Source organism: Kogia breviceps, chromosome 6 (assembly GCF_026419965.1).
Source record: "Kogia breviceps isolate mKogBre1 chromosome 6, mKogBre1 haplotype 1, whole genome shotgun sequence".
NCBI lineage: Eukaryota > Metazoa > Chordata > Mammalia > Artiodactyla > Physeteridae > Kogia > Kogia breviceps.
The window spans coordinates 11623133-11628567 of NC_081315.1; the positions used below are offsets into that span (position 1 = coordinate 11623133).

At 38.6% G+C, this 5435-nt stretch overlaps 1 pseudogene; it reads left to right on the top strand.

Annotated features, from left to right (window-relative positions):
• Positions 1–1846: 1846 nt before the first annotated feature.
• Positions 1847–3471, top strand: LOC131758816 (UBX domain-containing protein 7 pseudogene; annotated as a pseudogene).
• Positions 3472–5435: the final 1964 nt, after the last annotated feature.

Below are 5435 nucleotides of genomic sequence, written 5' to 3' on the forward strand. Positions count from 1 at the left end.
CTTATTATTTTCATGAATTTTAAAATTATATAGTCATCAAATTCATCACATTTCTGTTCATCACAGTAAAACAGAGGAAAATAATCAATGATTAATATGATCAGTAGATGCAGTAAAGCCATTGATAACAGTCAATATTCATTCATTAAAAATTTTTTAGAAAAGTAAGAATAGAGGTAATGTCAATTTGATAAAGAATGTCTGTAAAATCCCAAAACAAACATCATCTTTATGGTGAATTGTGAATTATAGAAAGATTAGACATGATACAAGCATGTCCAGTATCAGAATGTCAAATGAACATGATCTTAGCAGTCTTTTCCAATGTAACAAGACTGATAAAAATGAATAAATTAATTGTAGTTTATTTACACAATTCAGCAATGAAGATAAATGAGTTACTGCTACATATGACATAAACAAATCCTGCACAGAAAATGTAAAGAACATGAAGCCAGTCACAAAAGAAAACTGTTTGCATTATATAAACTTCAAAAACAGGTAAAACTAGTATAAGCTGTTAGAAGTCAAAGAAGTGGTGCCATTGAAGGGGTCACTGTTCCTTATAAGAGGCATAAAGGAGCTTCTGGGGCTCTAATAATATTCTCTTCTTTTAACTGGGCACTGTTTACACAAATGCACTCACTTTATTAAAACGTATCTGTCTTATTTATTTAGTTGTCTTTTGTATATTGTTTTGTATGTATAATTCAATAAATCTATTTTTAAAAGGGATCTGCTACTTACTACTATATAAAAAGTAATTTTGTATAGTAAAATAGTAATACTATATAATATATAGAATATTTTATGATATATTAATGCTTTATATAGTAATAGAAAAATAGCATATATTCAAAAGCTATATATTATAGTAATGCTATACAGTAATGTGCTAAATTATATCATAATTCATTAAAATATAATAATTATAGCTAATACATATATGCTTAATGTATGCCCAGCTCCAGTGCTTGATATGTTTACATATTAAAGCCTCAAAAAAAAAAAATCCTGGACTTCCAAATTCCACTTCCACATATACGAAGTTTGGAAGTCACCACTTCATCCCCAAAACAGGTAAAATGCTAAACACACTGAAAAAAAACCACCTCCTTTTAGATCCGTAAGAGAGTGGAGGACATGGGCAAAACTGCAGCCTCAAGATTGGAGACACAGACCGGCACGTCTTACCAGAAGAGATTTAAAGTGAAACCACCATGGGAAGCAGTGCCCGGATGGAAAACCTGAACTGCAACTGATGAATTACTGGAGGCTGAGTGCAGAAAACTCTGAGAATTAAAAACTCCAGGGAGACCTGTTTATAGTGGACCCCACAATATTGTGAGATTTACCCCCAGGATCTTAATCAGGTTTCCTCAGTAAATATCAGAGGAAAAAAATATCTTTGCTTCTGGCAAGGGGCAGGGAAGGATGGGGGAATCATTTTGAAATATACCCGAGTATTCTGTTGTTCTTAACAAGGCCTTCTCTCAGGGAAAGCTAATTATCCGAAGCCTTTACCTGCTGAGGTAGTATCAGAGCCTAACGGATGTGGGAGAAAGAAAACACCCAGTCCAGCCCACTTAAGCCATTCTGTCCCACCTAAGGAGGAAAAAAACCTCTGAGAAATTCTTACGAAGTCCACATTCCAGGGGCATAGTTTCACTCAAAGATTAAGACCTAATCATAGGACTATACAATGCCTACCTTTCCCCTACATTACTAAGGCCTATTTGTATCAGTTCGTCTTACCCAGTACAACATGGTCAACTATTAAGAAAAAAAGTACATGGTATACCAAAAGACAAAGACAAAGAAAATTTAAAGAGCATCAGAACCAGACATGGAAGGGATGTTTGAACGATCAGACCACGAAGGTAAACCAACTGCCATTAGCATACTAAGGGCTCTAATGGATAAAGAAGACAGCATGGCAAGAACAGATGGGCAATGTAAACAGAGAGATATAAATCTTAAAAAAGAACCAAAAGGTTGTTGGGCAGCAGTAAGAAGGGGTGACTGCACGGCGTCTTTGGCGCTGAAGGGGTTAATTCATCAGTTCACCGCCATCACCCGTGCAACTGAAAGTGTGGGGAAACATGCTTGAAACCGACCACCATAATCTGGCGATGGCAGTCGCTATGGTTTTGGATGGTGGAGGAATGGCTGAGGGGCCCAGTACCAGTTCAGCAAGTGTCTCCACTGTCAGATCTCACACAGACGAGGAAGTCCGTGCCTCAGTTTCTCAAAAGCAAGAAACATTGGTGGAACTAGAACCTTTGTTTGGTGCTCCTAAAAGACGACAGCCTGCACGTTCACTAGTTGGTGGTTTCCGGGATTTTCAAACTGAAACTATTCGGCAAGAACAGGAATTGAGAAATGCAGGAGCACTAGATAAGAAACTAACTACCCTTGCGGATCTCTTCTGGCCACGCATTGATTTGATGCATGAAGGCAGCTTAGAAACAGCCAAAGGATGTGGCCACACGCAGAGTAAGTGGCTGACGATAAACAGTCAAAATGTACAAGACTTTGCATGCCAGTGCCTCAACCGGCAGGTACGGAGCAAGGAAGAGGTGGAGAACATTATTCGGGAACATTTCATTTTCTGGCAGGTTTATCACGACAGTGAGGAAAGTCAGAGATACATACAATTTTATAAGCTAGGGGATTGACCCTATGTTTCCATCTTGGATTCTGGGGCAGGTCAGAAGCTAGTAGTAGAGTGGTACCTGTTAGACCTCTCTTCTTTCTTGGACCAAGTAACGGGATTTCTGTGTGAAAACGGGCAACTAGACGGACTTTCTAGCAGTCCCCACAAAAAAAATGTGCCTGTTCGGAGAGCCCTATAGATGCAGGTGAAGACAGCCAGCTAGAAGCTGCCATTAGAGCAGAGCCTCCTTTTGATTACACACAGGCGAAACAGGATCGCCGCTCAGATGAAGAATCTGAGTCTGAATTTTTGTTCTGGCAGTGAGGAGTTCATATCCGTTTGTGGCTCTGATGAAGAAGAGGAGATAGAGCATCTTTCCAAGTCTGGAAAGTCTCCCCACAAAGATTTGGGGCATAGAAAAGAGGAGAACAGAAGGTCACTGGCTGAGCCCCCTGCCAGAACTGAGCCCGGAACAGCCACAGACCACCAAGGATTGCCAGCCGTGGATTTAGAAATATTGGAGATGCCACCGGAAAAATCAGATGGAATACTGGAGGGCATTGATGTAAATGGACCAAAAGCACAGCTGATGTTGCGGTATCCAGATGGAAAAAAGAGAACAAATCACTCTTCCAGAGCAAGCTAAGCTATTAGCTTTGGTGAAGCATGTCCAGTCCAAAGGATATCCACATGAACATTTTGAACTTCACACCCACTTCCCTCGAAGGAAACTCTCTCATCTGGACTATGATATTACATTACAGGAGGCAGGGCCTTGTCCTCAAGAGACTGTCTTTGTACAGGAAAGAAATTAACATGGCCTGACCACTCTCAGCTTACCCCTTTTTCCCTGTTTCTGTGAGATACCACGTCACTGAGTATGCATTTTGGCTCATAGGACCATAGAACCAAAGGTGGACAAGCAAGTCACCTTCTTTCTCCTTTATTTATTGTTCTCTCCTATAATCAGTCTCACCCCTCCCCGCTCTTTTTCTCTCCTCTCCCATTTTCTTCTTTTTCCTACTTTTCTCTCTCTTTCTTACCTAATCTGATGACCAAATGGAAGTGTGAGGATAAGACCTCCTAGTACTGGCAGCAGGAAATGTATGTTCCAACAGGTGGTCTCCTACACGGCACTTTTTGGAGATCAAATGATAATGTTACTCCTCAGACTCCTTTGGTAAAGGAGTGGCTAGATTCATATAAGAAGAGCCTCCTTTTTCTGTAAGCCCCATTTTTAGTAGGAAGAAGAAATTCTCTAACACATGTTTTGTTTTGTTGTTCATGTAGGAAATATCATATAACAAAGTGTCCAGGCTTTTGTTCACATGCAAAAAGCATCCTTTATAATTATTGCTCATCATATTAAAATTTTTTTTTCAAAGGATTCCCATCTTCCCAGCTAGAATTATTTCCATGATATGTGTTATTGACAGAAAGAGTGTTAAATTAGGGTGAGTAGCATGGGGTGGCTTTCAATATCCTAGCCTGAGACAACTTTCTTCATTATCACTCGAGTGATCCTGCTAGTCCTGGAATGGACATTTCATGAGCATATTGTTGTGACTGGGATAGGAAGGTGCTTGCTGTTTTTGCCAGTACAGCATATTGGTTCCTTTGGCCCTTCCATTGTTTGGGTCCACAAGTGATCTACAGGAAGGCAGCTGTTCAATAATCATGAGTACAATGGCTTGTAGTTGTAACCACTATGCTTATTGATTGTCCTATGTGCTTTAAGCCACACTTAATGTATGCCCCTGGGGGAAAAAGAAAAAGATGCAGCTGAGAGTTGCTAACCATGTTCCTTTGGTACAAATAATGATTCATTTTTTACCCTTGGTTGGAACAGTCTCTAAAAGGCTCTGGTGACTGAGCTTAATTCCTCATGCTATTTCCTGCAAAAGGTATCAAAACAGAAAACCTCTCTAAGGGGAAGATATTTAAAATCAATTCATAAGACAACATTTACTAAGGGAGGTGGGGAAGATTACCAGTAATCTTCAGATGTGAGTTTTTTCTGCCAACAAAAGCCACATTGAAATTGTAGTTGGTGAACGTTTATTTCAGTATTATTTAGAAGAGGCCATCTTGAATCTATATAATACGATTTGACTTATCAGCTTAACATTTTGCTCAATTTATATTTGGGGCTTTAGAGTCCTCTGAAGGGGTAGTAAAAATTCTGGTAGCAAAATCAGAACTTTAACTTGTTATAAAGCCATAATACAGAATGAACCCATTTTGTTGATTGGGGTTTAGACTGACTTATTCTTCTACTTGAGGAACATAAATTGCTATTGCTCAGAGACCTTTAGTTTCCCATCTACTTTAAGATCACTCTCTTGGCAAGTAGGGGATTAAAAAAAAAAAAAGATGCTTGTGTGTTGCTAGTACACAATTACAATTAGAGAATACAGTTTCTAATGGCTAGACATTGAGAGACCCTCCCTAAAGAATTAGTTATATATCTCCTTAAGGAAATCATGGAAAATTCTGTTTATTCTTCAGTGATTCCTTTTGAATTAATGTTCTTACATTTTTTTCTAAGTCTGTGTAAGTGCTTATGTGTAAGTATATAATTGTATAAATATTTATAAATATATTTATATAATTACCAAAAAAAGAACTAGAAAAAAAATTTCAGATTAAAAAATTAAAATGCAGGGGACACAGTTTTTAGGGACATAAGCCCACTGTGTCCCCCTTTGCCTGGCAAAGCAATAAAGCTATTCTTTTCTACTTCACATCCCCCCCCCAAAATTAAAAAGAAATGAAGAAT